Raw genomic sequence first — 13,647 nt, forward strand, 5'->3', positions numbered from 1 at the left:
ACTTTTTTTTAACAAGAATTCTAGCATTGGGTCTCACTGTTCCAAGACTGGAAGAGCAATAAAACAACTTTGGGATCCACTCTGGAACACTAGCAACCAAAAGGGTTGTGCAACAGCATATTAATATCAAGAAGTGGCTGCAAATCAGGACACTGACTCTTGTTTCAGTCACAAAAAAAGGCATCAGAAACACAATTTACTGAGAGCTTCTACAACAGCACACTGAAAGCAGCAAAGCCTCAGGTAGCCTGCTGAGTCTGTAAGGAGGGACCAAGAAGAGAAAATGACAAGAATGTCAGGGAACAAATGTCAGTAAGAAAAAACTTTTTAAAAAATCAAAACTAGCAATGTGATTAATCCTACCATCTCCTACCCATGTCTGAATCTAACACATCACGTTTCTTCCCTTTTATAGAAACACATATCAAGTTGTTGATTATGTCCCATGGTAAGTGATGCACCGCAAATCTGTCCAGTTTTAGACCAAATTCAGATCTGAGTCTCTGTTTCTCCCCTGGCTTTGGTGATGCGTCACAGTTACCTTGGTGACAGGACAGCTATTGATTCGAGTTACAAATACAGTGTGAGAGAATTTCACTGTACAACAGGGTTATTGTGGCTGATCTGAACAGCCCCAGTTTCAGCAGCAACTGCAGAAGCCACATATCTGATCACTTTGTCACATGCTTTGCACTGCAGTCTGATTTCTTCTTGTATTTGTCCATGAACTTACAACTAACATATAAAAACCAGAATGTACATGCAACACACTCTTCTATTAGTGTGACACAAACATAATACTATAAAATGTGCCACTAAGATTGTGTCTTTTTCCATTGAGAAAAATAAATTATATAAAAATCACAAGACCAACAAAACAAATTTTTACATGAATGCCACTGCTGTCCATCATGGACAGAACTTCTTAGCACCAACCATGTTCTATAGCTTAGCTTACCCCACTGTTACCATCATTATGTTACCATCATTACTGGTGCTCAGGTATTTTTCTCCAATATTTTTATTATGGCATTGTAATAGCTCTCCCTGCTAGTGGGACTACGTGTTACTGATTACAGACAGAGATCTGTGTTAAAAAATTTGGTTCAGATGGATTAGTTCTTTTGAACAAAAAATTGCCTGGACGCATAGCTATTATGTAGCATCCCTACAATTAAAAAAATATTATTTAATACTGCTATTTAATTATATTTCAACATTTTTTCTCTAGCATGGCTTGTAGAATTAGCCTATTTGTTGCAAACATCATGTAGAAATAACCTTTTTACAGCTGAGTGATATTGTCATTTGTACTACAATGAAGTGGAGGGAGGATGCAAAATGATATTCAATCAAAGCAAAAGCATTCTTCCTCAGATTGAATAATGAGCACAGATGCAGAGCAGCAGTGAGTCATGGTCATGAGACCCTTGCCCTCAATCCCTTCCAGGCATGAACAGCTTTCCTCTGTGTGCTCCTCACAGTCCTCTCTGTCTGCCTCCTTAGGAACACAGAGCTGAAGTAGCACCCAGGAGGATTTGTGAATCTGTACCCCTGTGTGGTAACTTCCTCCTTAAGAACTTCTTGGATCAATGAGACTTACTACTGAGGGGAGTTGAATTCTCAGTAATTTTGTGTTCATGATGCAGCACTCGGGGTTTGTGCACAATTTTTCAATAAGTTGTACCGAAGAAAGAATAGTCACTGGTATATCAAAGCAATGACAATATTGTACCAAAAAAAAAAAAAAAAAAAAAAAGTCATCTGCTCCCTCACACAACATTCCCCATGTTCTTATCTCCAAAAGAAGCTTAAAAGCTGATACAAACTCTTTGTCTGTGAATTCTTCCAAATTTTGTCATTTCTCACTTGGAGATCGCTTCTGAATTGAGCCATGCCCCTATAGATGACTTCAAAAACATACTTCAAAAGCCTTTTTTACAGAGGTGAGAAAGGTAAAAGTAGCTACTTATCAAAGAATACACCCAGTTTTTGCTTACTTCTCAGGCAAGTGACTGCTCCGTCCATCAGGATATAGAGATAGCCTTTGTCTCCAATAAAAACCACTTTTTATCAAAGCCTGTTGATTAAAACAGCATCTAACAAATGCTGTTAGGTCAGTTACCTGAAAGAGGAGATCCTGAGAAGGCTGCACTGGTCTGGAAGTTTATCTTCCCAGCCCTGTGCTCCCCTATGGAACATAAAGTCTAACATCCCAACAGCTCATCAATCATCAGATCTTCCAAACCAGGAGTAATTAATACTGTAGGGATAGTGAATAGAAAAAAATTATGAACATTCAGGATAACTCTTACTGTAAAAAATTTGCTACAGCAAAATAATATTTCCTATCAATGAAAGACCACTGAGAAGGCCTTGTACTTTTATCCAAATTACTTTGCCCTCACTTTTATCCAAACTACTTTATTCTTAACTTAAACATGAAGTATTTTCTGAGGATAGTTTGAAACTGCAGTATGTTTCCATAATGGGAAAATGCAGTCTTGTGTGTTCGGAGCAGTTTGGGAAATGCCAGCAACAAGAAATAGATCTGGGATTATGCCAAATTATTTGGCTTCAGTAACATAAGTATGCCCTAAAGGCTACTTTGTGAAGGGCAGTATCACTCTTATGCAAATACAATGTAGGAGGAAAAGGAATTTGATGAAATTATTTTTTATCCAAAAAAAATGTTGGACACGGATCTTGACTTCCAGATTTGGGAACTGACAATATCCAGGTGCAGACTTCAGTGGTTCTGAACATCTGCGCCCTCTGCTTTGAACCATAAACTGAAACTTGGAGCCTTCAGGTACAATAACTAAACCTACTGCCTACTTTGAGTGCCTTATTCTAATAAACATTCTCTGTTCATACTTTGAACTGCATGATCAGGCAAGCTATGACTATCTGTATAGCTATCTAAATGGAAAACCACTTCTGGAGATATGAATTAACATGAGGATAAAATTATAAATTAATAAAGACTGACAGAAAAGAGGAAATATTTGAAATATAGTCAAAATCCAGTAAAAAAAATTATCATCAGTCATTGTATCTGCAAAGGTGATTCGTTGGCTACATTAACACTGAAAAAAACCAAACTAAATATATACTCTGTCTCTCTTCAGGCATCACTTTGCAAAATGAGATGTTCACAGGTAAGCATGAGCTGCAACATCATTCTGTAGACCAGAAAATTGTGCCCAACATCTTGTAATGCATCTCATTTAGAAACTTCAGTTCTGATTCAAGTAACTGGGTTCATTCCAAAAATGGGATGTATATAGTTGAGTGTAAGAACTCTCTTGGAACACTTTGCAATTCACAAACTTAAATACCTTTTTATTACTCAAGGCAAATAAATCTATGCTTTAAGTTTTTCTCCACCTCAGTGATTCTCTACCTTGCCTATCCCATGCTTGTCCCAGGTGTAGTTTTTAAACACTTGCAAACAGCATTTTTTCAAATATTTAAAATATCTGAAGTACTTCATTTTTTACAGAGCTGGGATCACTGGTATGCTGAATAGCAACAATTTTAGTAGCTTTTATATCACTGTGATAGAAGAGAAAATAACACCTTTTTGCAAGTTAGTTTGTACACCAGCATTCTAATGTACTGGACAGAATGAGTTAGTTAATAATATTAACTATTTATATTTTTAAACTATAGTATTAAATATGTGTATATGCTCATGTCCCTAAAACCATGTCTTATGCTTAGAAAAAAAAGAATCTCACTGAACTGGGGTAACAAGTCTTACGAATTTATGTGCAAGGAAATGATTTTGAGAAGTTAACTCAAAAGTTCTACCATCACCATGTCCTTCATAATAAAATAAACACAATGAAAACCGTCTATTCTATAAACTCATGCAGCCACAGGAGTTAGATTATATAATATGGCTTATAATAAAGAAAACTAATATTTAATAATATTTAGCAAAAGTGATTGTGAATCTTTGATAATTAAATTTTGCCAGCTGCTATGTCCACTAATGAGCCTACATGCTGATTTAGTAGAATTAGTCTTTGTATTCAGTAGAGTAATACATCCCTCTTTGTACTGCAGGGACAAAAGAGAAGTGTCATCAGGGAGCTGCCTGCCTGCACACATGAACATACTCTCTAGAAATTGCCATGTTATTGGAAGCATGGAGGAATGCCACTAGGAAAACACAGGAAACCCAAGCCAAGGCTTGACATAGCTAAATTCAATTATCTGACATTTTCATTCAGATTTGAGAGTGGTGTTTCCAAAGCCACTGTTTTGTTAGCGCCCGTTCCAAGCCCTTCTGGCATTCTTTATGATTATTAGTGAAACAGAAATTAAATGTCAACTGACCCGTACAGTGTGGAGTCACATGTTTTGGAGACCTAGATACTGCATCTGCATCACTGTGTGATGAACAGCACGTACATTCCCAATTAGGATCTGCTCTGAGTGCCAGGATAGAGAAAGGAAATCTGATGAAACTTCTTCAACTGTCGACACGCTGAGTGAATTGCTTTCTGTTTCAAACCACATGTGATTGGCTTTGCAAGCTTCTGTTCAGTGAAAAGCAAGTTAGGATGTCTCATTGCAGCTTAAGAGAAAGAAATTAATAAATACAGAAGCCTGAATGATTGAAAATGCCTTTTAAAAGAAGAGCTAGGAAATACAACGTTAGGTGCACATTGAAAAAACACAGCCATGCACCTTTTAACAGGCAAAACAAACAGCAACATCCTAATGCCAGACAACACACATCTGCTAAGAGCATTGTGCAGGAAGAGCATTGTTTCTCAGGTGGAATATTCTGAATTACTCTTGGTCAATATATAATTCAGTGTCATCCCTAGCTTTTAATACAAAGTCAATCTGCTGGCAAATTATCAATTATATCAATCACTTCCACTGTTTTCAGTGCAACATATCACTGCTACTGCTAATTTCCAACTGTTCTGGTCCAGGCAGAAATCTGCCCTTTTGCAGCAAGCTAAAAGACTAGAAAAAGAATTCTGCTCTTTGAAGTTGCCCAGAAATTGAATTGTTAGTGATCCAATCTAATATGTTTAACTGGTTGAGTGTGCTAAAGAGAAATATTATTGTTATTCTACATGTATTATTTCTGTCTAAGTATATGCTGCCATGAATGTATTCCACAAGTATTAACTTCATCCAAGATTTCCAAATTATCTTTTTTCTATGACATGAAAAGAAGGTTATAATTTTCTCATTTCTTAACACTCTCTGATGAATCACCCTTGAAACGTTCTGTCACAAGCATTGGAGGAGCACTTCATATCTTTTCTTTTTCTCCTTTAGCAGACAAATGGTATTCCATCACACACAGATCAAGCACACACAGCAGATCTGGAAAGAATTAGTCTCCAGCTATTACTTTCTATCTGTAACAGTAGCTCAAAACTTGGGATGGTTGTTTTAAATAATAAAATGTATTTAAAAAATCACAATTCCACATTATCTCCTGTGTAGCTCTCAGCCCTGGTGGCTACACACCTCCAGCCCCAAGGTCTATCTCCACAATTCCATCCCTTTGCAGGGCCATGTTTTTCACCACCAGAGAAACATTAGTTCCACTCACAATCTAGAAACTCTTTTTGAAAGCACTTCCTTTGCTTCCAGAGATTCTGCTTGCTGCAAAACTGAGTTCTATGCTCACCTCTGCAGACCTAACCAGAGGCTAAGCCTTTCCCAAAGTTTTCCTTGCCACAATAGAAAAGGAACACACAGGAACCCAAATCAGGTATGTGTTAGTGAAGGGACTGGCAGCAGCTTCCAGAGCAGTTGAACACAGGTCAGGCATGAGGCACTTCCATTAAAACACTGTGAAGACCCTATTCAAAGGCTTTCTGCAAGGAAGCCCCAAATTGTCATTGTTCAGCAAGATGTAACATTTTTCTCTGCTAAGCTAGATGGGGGAGATGGAAACTGGACCTCTGTACACTAGACAAGTCCCAGCAAAGGCTGTCTTCCTTTGTTACCATCAAGCTTCCTAAAATGAAGTGAACCTAAAATATAATAGCAACTTTAGACAGACAAACGAGAGTGTGGCCATTGAATTTTCACTCACATGGACTTTTTCAAATAATAGCCCACTGTCTGAGATCACTTGCTTATGAATAACATAATTTAAGATGATTTCAGGGGCAGAAAATGAAATCATTAACAGTGGATAGATCTTCTAATAACATTTTTTAATCTCACAGGCAGCAGTGTTGTCCATACTTGGGCATAATTAGGACTAGAAATTGGTAATTTTGCTGTAGAGCAGCTGACTGAACAAAAGAGACTATTTAAAATAGACTTATTAAAATCTTTAATATTGACTCAGATTGTTTACTTGAAAACTTCCACACAGCTACGTGACATTTTGCTTTGTTAAGTATTAACATGCACAGACCTTAAGGTAAGTTTTTCTTTTCTAACCAGTCACTATCCCTTTGGAGTCAGGATACATAATGATTCATATTCCCTTATCTGGCTGGAGGTGGAAACAAATTTATCTTCTGGGATTTTGGAAAATGTAATCACCTAATGGAATTTTTAATACAAAAACTTATTTTATCAACAAAAATTGTTATGGGGCAAGTTTAAGAAACTGGCTTTTTCAGTAAAATACCTGAGTACCATAAGAACTCATAGGAATATGAAAGAAGCATAATAAGAAAATATATTGTTAGGGAAAAAATATATTAAAAATAGGAATAAAATAGGAAAAATATATTAAAAACAGGAATAAGATAGGAAAGTCAAAGTTAAGATTAACATTCTAAAGAAATGACAAAAGTTCCCTCTAAAATGTATCTTGTATCCTCTTCCTTTTAAAGATGACCAATATACATGTAATCTACAACCATATACTGTATTTGCTGTGACATTTTCACATTTCTGTTACCAGTCATTCCACAAGTCTTTCACTTCATTTAATAAAATATCAGTCTCATCAAGATTTCAGGGTTTCTGAAATTTCATTTAAATCCCATCCCTCATCATGGTCCTATTAAAGGTACTGTATAGTGTCCCACAAGCTTATTTGTGATACATGCTATTCTTACATCAGACACTGACAAATTTTTTGTTGCTGTTGTTGTGCACCACAATGTCACTGCAGGAGGTGCAATATGGCAAACAGTTACTAAAAAAATGTCCCAGCTCACTGAGCCAGGCCTCTTGGAACCAAAGAAATTATGATACTAAGGGAACACAGGGTTACTCTTGGTTTAAAGACTGATCTGCACAGAGAATTTTCACATCCTTTTTACTTGTCATTCATGGAAGTTTCTGGACATTTCTTCCTGAAGAGTTTCCTGATCATCTTCAAACACAGAGAGATTGACCTAACAATAAAATTGTATCATCCATGTTGCTTCAATTTCCTCTTTTTTTGTCTTGCTTTATCTTCTGATCAGCTATAACCAAAAAAATAAAACAAGCAACACACAACCATAATCAACTATTTTTTCTTTCCTATTTATTTTTCCTTGCCAAATATTTTCTCTCTTTTAACTCGCTATTAAATTCACTATAAATAAAACAAGTAGGGCTACTTGTTATATTATAAAGCAAAGTGTAGAGCATGGTAGCAAGTTTAGGTGAAATGAAAACACCACAAAGAACAACTGTATGAGGGTTGCATTTCATCATATGTAAACTACATTATTTTTCTTGTTTCTTTATTTTCCTCAGTGAGTTACATTTTAGCACTTACATAAACAAACAATTCTTTTGTGTTTTTAACCATATACCACATACGATGTGATGGTCATAGAATGTGACTGTACATGTTCATCAGGCACCCTTAAATCTTAGGATTTTGACCTCTTTAAATTGTACTTCCTGTCCCTGCAATAACAAATACAGCCAAATATTGTCAGAAGTCATGAAACACCAACTTACTGAAGTTTTATCTGTAAGTTCTAGTCATGACATTGCAGAATCCAGTAGGTTGGAGTAGACTTCTGGAGACTGTTCTGAAACTCTGCTGACACTTGATACAGTTGCTCCAGCTGAATTTTTAAAGCCTCCAAAGGTGGTGTTATAGGTGAATTGGGTGAGGTAATCACAAAAATAGAGCCGTACATCTCATAGACTCCATAAGTTATTAACATTCCTATGAACAGAATGGATGTAGCAGCTGAGCAATGATTTCTGTTCCAAGTTTTCTATTCTGTTGATACCCTCACAAACCAGAGCCCAGCTCCTCCAGTCCAGTCAGTGTAGACCTGAACCAAGAACCAAGGGAACCAAACACCCTGGCTGCTCAGTGTGATGGGGTCCTTGGCCAGCACACCTCTGTTCCACCTCAGGCTCTGGTTTTTGTATGCCCAATGTGTCTTTCATGGTGGTTCTCTCCCTTCCCAGCCACTAGAGACTATTGTCTTTAATATTTATTGCTTTCTGAATTAGACTGCAAACATAATCTGTCAATGGCCTTGCTAATCACACAGCCCCAGGCCAATTTCTTTGACATTCTCCTTATCTGAGACCAATTACTGATTGTCCCAAGGGATTCTGTTACCCTCTGATCTCCTGCCCTCAAAATGTTACAAAATACATGAAGCCAGCAGCAGTTGCATAACAAGGTTCCTCTGTACCTCTTTGTTTTCCACTTATTCTGGATTAACCTAGTCAGAACTGGGCAGACACAGTCAAGGTCTCACTCGCAGTATTTTGCAGTATATATGTAAACTGCTGTTTGGTTTGGTTTTCTCCTCAATCCCAGTCAGAATTTCTCTTATTCTGAGAAGAGGGCAGTTTTGTTTTCTCTATAAATTCTCATTATACACTTGAGAACAGTAAATAGATTCCCCTTACCATGTTGGCCTTCTCTGCTGACTCATGTTCCATTTGCTCAAAAAAGACAAAAAGACCAAAAAAAAGTAATATAATCTACAGTGATACAAAATGTATTCTGCATTCCCCAGAGATAAAATGAGAATTTGTGTACATAGTAAAACTAGATCTTAGAAAAGTATATGGAAACTAAAATTTTAACTTTTAGGTTTAGGTTTAGGTTTCTTTGTTCTTCTTTGTTGTTCATCTTATATGTAATTGCTTTGTACGTTCATGAGAATGTCAAATTCTCAGAAGCCTATGGGAGGCTTTTGAGAAACCTTTCAAGAATAAGAAAGAATATGTATATTTTAAAACATATGAATTCCGTTGAATATATATAAAAAATCATACAATAGATGAGAAGAGGACATACAATGCCTTAACAGAAACATTTCCGGTATAGATTGATTAAGAGGCAAATTCATTTTAGCAGCTGTGGTGCAAAAAGCTGAAATTTCAGTGGAAACCATTATTAACCTAGAAGCTTCTGTCTGGAGCAGTGAATTAAGGCAAAAAACATAGTAGTGCAAACTTCATTTTTTTTTCTTCAGATGTTTTCAAAGAACTTAGTTTGCTAATGGATATTTCAGTGATGATGGTAAAATAGGCAATTGGTTACAGGTGAGAAGCCTTATCTGTCACCTAATACACTAATTGTTCCAATATAACCCCTTCAAACTCTGAAGTTTTCTACAAATAATTTTCTCTCATTGTAAAAAAGAGTTGCTAATAATTACTTCACTGTAGCACCATGATAAATAAGTAATTAAAATTTGTTTACTTGTTTTGAAAACACAAGTCACCATGTAAGTACTAAGTATATTATCATCATTTCCAACCCCTTATTTCTGAAGTAAAGTTCATCTCTGTATAAATTCATAGGAAAAATACCCTGATATTCCCCACCTCTGTCATTAAATCATAAGGGTGACAGCAAGAAATAAACCAATTTTATTCTGCTTCAATTAATGCAACCAAGTTTATGTGACACATTAAGCTGGAAAGACAGCTCCAAAAGCAAGTCACAAGTCACAAGATTTTTCTTAAGAAGATTATAGGAAAAGATGCTTCACTAGAGAAGTTTTGCATTGGATTGAAAGTGTTATAATTTAGTGGTTATGTCTTGAATTAACATGTGTGGTATCTACAATAAATCATAGCAATAAAATGAGATATTTTTCACAGAATCACAGAATCATCTGGGTTGGAAAGAACCTCTGAGATCCATCAAGTCCACTGCCACTGTGGTTACCAGACCATGGCACTGAGTGCCACATTCAGTCTCTTCTTAAAAACCTCCAAGGAAGAAGAATCCACCACCACCCTGGGCAGCCCATTCCAATGCCTGATCACCCTCTCTGTATCTGTAAATAATTTTTTCCTAATATCTAACCTAAACCTCCCCTGGCAGAGCTTAAGACCATGCTCTCTTGTCTTACTGATAGTTGCCTGGGAAGAGAGACCAACCCCCCCCCGGCTACACCCTCCTTTCAGGGAGTTGTAGAGAGTGATGAGGTCTCCCCTGAGCCTCCTCTTCTCCAGACTGAACACCCCCAGCTCCCTCAGCCCTTCCTCACAGGACTTGTGCTGGATCCCTTCATAGCCTCCTTGCTCTTCTCTGGACCTGCTCCAGCATCTCAATCTCCTTTCTGAACTGAGGGGCCCAGAACTGGACACAGGACTCAAGGTGTGGCCTCACCAGTGCTGAGTACAGGAGCAGGATCCCTTCCCTGGACCTGTTGGCCACACTATTCCTGATACAGGCCAGGATGCCATTGGCCTTCTTGGCTACCTGGGCACACTGCTGGCTCATGTTCAGCTTCCTGTCAATCCAGACTCCCAGGTCCCTTTCTGCCTGGCTGCTCTCAGCCACTCTGTGCCCAGCCTGGAGCTCCCCATGGGGTTGTTGTGGCCAAAGTGTAGGACCCGGCACTTGGCCGTGTTGAACCTCATCCCCTTGGAATCAGCCAACTCTCCAGTCTGTCCAGGTCCCTCTGCAGAGCCCTCCTGCCTTCCAGCTGATCCACACTCCCCCCCAACTTGGTGTCATCTGCAAATTTGCTAATGATGGACTCAATCCCCTCATCTAAATGAAGATATTAAACAGAACTGGGCCCAGCACTGATCCCTGGGGACACCACTGGTGACCGGCCACCAATTGGATCAGCACCGTTCAGCACCACTCTCTGGGGGCCTCCAGCAGTTCCTAACCCAGCACAGAGTGTTCCTGTCTGAGCCCTGGGCTGACAGCTTTTCCAGGAGAATGCTGTGGGGGCTTTGCTGAAGCCCAGCTAGACTCCATCCACAGACTTCCCCTCATCCACCAGGTGGGTCACCCGATCATAAAAGGAGATCAGGTTGGTCAGACAGGACCTGCCCTTCCTAACCCTGTGCTGGCTGGGTCTGATCCCCTGTCCATCCTGTAGGTGCTGTGTGATTGCCCCCAGGATGATCTGCTCCATAACCCTGCCAGGCACTGAGGTCAGGCTGACAGGCCTGGAGTGTCCCGGGTCCTCCTTTTGTCCCTTTTAGTGGATTGGTGTGACATTCCCCAACTTCCAGTCATCTGGGACGTCCCCAGTGAGCCAGGATTGTTGGTAAATGATGGAGAGCAGCTTGGAGAGCTCTTCCCCAACTCCCTCATCACCCTGGGGTGGATCCTGTCTGGTCCCATAGACTTGTGAGGATCCAGGTGGCTCAGCAGGTCACTGACTGTTCCCTCCAGGATTACAGGGGAACTACTCAGCTTCCTATTTCTCTCTGCAAGCCCCAGAAGCAGCTGTCCTCAGAACTCCCTCTCTGACTGTTGAAAACTGAGGTAAAAAAATGTGTTTCACTGACTTATATTGTAATGTATGGTTGTGTGGACTATGATTAAGACTGCAATTACCTGGAGACAGTTAAGGCAACCAATTAATCTGAAATACATTAAAATTAATATGAAATACTGTCTAATCAACTTTTAGAAACAGAAAGATGACATTTCAGACAATTATTTTTATCTCTCCAGGAACATGGCAACGGAATGAGCTCTATGGCCTGTCTAGTCCTCCAGCAGAGACAGAATCTGACTACACGAAACATTCTTAATGTCCCCTGTCCACAGAGGATAATGTCAGACTGTTTGCCTGTAACTTGTAATCTGAAGCAAGGCATATGGGTTTAGATTTAATTTAGATTTTATTGATGAAATAATTATAAATTTTAATAACATTTATTTCCTTCTTTTATTTCAGGGTGCAAGTAGCCTAAAAGGAGACTTATTTCACTGGTGCAGAAAAATGAAACTTCAGGGGATACAGAGCTAGACTGTGTATGACAGAGAATAGATACCCAAAGAGCAATCTACATTTAGAAAGCTGATAAGGTTTTCATTGAAATTCTCTTTAAATAGACATAATTTTGTGCAAATAGTGAATAAATAATTGTTTACCACAGAAGATAATCATACCACATGTGTGAGGTCACAAAAATGCTGTATAAATTTACATGTTTCTCACTTGTGATTAGAATTAAATTTAAAAAAAATCCCTAAACTTCTAAGGATGTAAAGATTTATCAGCATCATGTGGGGAGTCTTGTCCAGCTGAGTTGATATCTTCTTAGTTTACTATGTCTTGGAACCTGACATTAAAACATATTCACTACATAATGTAAAGAGGACAAGCAAGTATTTAGATGAAGTTCTAAAAGCAAAGTAGAGAGGAGATGAGATGGAGCTGAAGTCCAAGGTTCTTGTGCTCTAGTGCAGGTTATTTGGTAGCCAAGCTAACTCATTTATGGCCACATGAACTATAGTACTGCTCTGGAAAAGAGAAACAGAGATGGTAATTTCTTTTGTGAATATTGTATTTGGTCAAAGGTCAATTTTTGGAGTCTGAGTATTCTCCAAGGACTTGAGACAACGGGACAATGTGGTATTAAGAAATTTTATCTCTACTAGTATTTGTGCATTTCTTCTGGTGTTCAAGTCCTCATGATGGTGTGTTCTGGCAGCTCAGTCATCCACTGTGGTGCAGTGCTGAGATATGGTTTGGTTTAACCAGTAATGGACCAAGGGACTCAAAGGACTCTACATCCAGATTTTAAAAATACACAGTAATTGTTTAAAATCAGCTCTGCCATTTCACTGGGCACTGAGATTAATTCATCAATGAGATTTCTGTGTGTCAGAGGGAAATCAATCAACCAAAGAGTTTACGTAGATAGCAAAGCACTTATTAAGATGTAACAGAATATAATTTCTAAGTGCTTTCTTTCTAAAGTTAGGATTTATTTTATCACCCTTTCCAGCAACAGTCTTAAGCTGTCCTCGTTGTATCTGATAGTTATTTTTTTAATCATTTCACATAATTATACAAACACCATTTTAGTACTGCTACCTGTGGTGGAAAAGAAGTAAACAAATTATCAGACTAATCCTTGGTGCAAATCAGCATGTAATATATTGAATTAATTTTATTAATTAATTCTGCCTGTTGTTGTAACCAATTGCTCTTTCAAAAAACATCAGACAAGAACAAATGCAATATTGAAAAATAACAGGAATAATATAAACCATCAGAATAACACATGTTCAGGTAGGCTTTTCTAGGCCTGAAGTGGAAGACCAAAGATATCTCTTTGAAAAAAATGCCATATTTTGAAAAATTCTAAGCATTATCACTTTCTTGAATTTAAAATGTTAAGACCATGACTGAAGACTTTTAAATTTATTTCTTCATTTAAATATCACTACTTTTTAAAATAATCTACCTTAAAAATAGATTAAACATAAAATGTAAATAAAAGATTGCAAAAAAT

Source organism: Heliangelus exortis, chromosome 2 (genome assembly GCF_036169615.1).
Source record: "Heliangelus exortis chromosome 2, bHelExo1.hap1, whole genome shotgun sequence".
Classification (NCBI taxonomy): domain Eukaryota; kingdom Metazoa; phylum Chordata; class Aves; order Apodiformes; family Trochilidae; genus Heliangelus; species Heliangelus exortis.